This window comes from Egretta garzetta, unplaced genomic scaffold, assembly GCF_000687185.1.
Source record: "Egretta garzetta isolate BGI_Z169 unplaced genomic scaffold, ASM68718v1 scaffold163, whole genome shotgun sequence".
NCBI lineage: Eukaryota > Metazoa > Chordata > Aves > Pelecaniformes > Ardeidae > Egretta > Egretta garzetta.
In genome coordinates this window covers 3,712,218-3,712,977 of record NW_009259308.1, presented here as the reverse complement: position 1 = coordinate 3,712,977, position 760 = coordinate 3,712,218, and the positions used below count along the sequence as shown (strand labels likewise).

The window sequence follows — 760 nt, the reverse complement described above, 5'->3', positions numbered from 1 at the left end:
CTGAATAGGTGGATAACTTTGATCAAGAGAGGAAAAAACCCCAGAATTTCTTATTGCAATAATTTTGGTTTTGCAAAGTGATGGCTCCAGGACTTTGGGGCACACACATGTGTACGTACCTGTGGGAGGAAAGATTATTTTGGGAGGAGAGAGGAAATAGTGCAACATTTTAAAAATGAGATAGGGAAAGCACTAAGAATTTATTTAAGGGGCCAAGTCTATGTTTGGTGTATTCCCTTTCCCTTGTGGCTTTTATTTCTGCATCCCTGGCTGGCAGCAGGCCCCTGCCATGGGGGTTTGCTGCTCCAGGCACTTCAGGGCATTCACCCATCCTGGGATGTAGCTGGTGGCTCTGGCCCAGCCATGGCAGAGGTGGGGAGTGGCTGCTCATTGATTCTGTACCATGGCCTGCAGTGTAGGGATTTCAGAGAATCTAGCCAAAAACATAAAGCAATATTGCCTCTAGCAAGAAACAAAGATCTATTAAGAAACTATCAAATGGTTATGCTCAGCTCCTAGCAGTTCAAAGTTCCTTGGTTATTCTTATTATTATTACTATTCTTAATTATTATTCTATTATTATTACTATTCTTACTGATGAAACATATGAATAATTTTGCACCAGCATACAAGGGTTAGGCTGATGTGGTCAGGAGTTCTTCTGCACCTCACCTTTTCCAGGGAAGCAAAACCCCATAAAATGTGCATTTTGCTAGATAAGGTTCTGTGTCTCCTCTTTTCTGTGGTGTTTTTCCTGCTG

At 42.1% G+C, this 760-nt stretch overlaps 1 protein-coding gene across 1 annotated transcript in view; it reads left to right on the top strand.

Annotated features, from left to right (window-relative positions):
• Window positions 1-760, top strand: part of SGIP1 (SH3GL interacting endocytic adaptor 1) — a 56,358-nt gene that overhangs the window by 26,445 nt on the left and 29,153 nt on the right. The window lies entirely within an intron of this gene.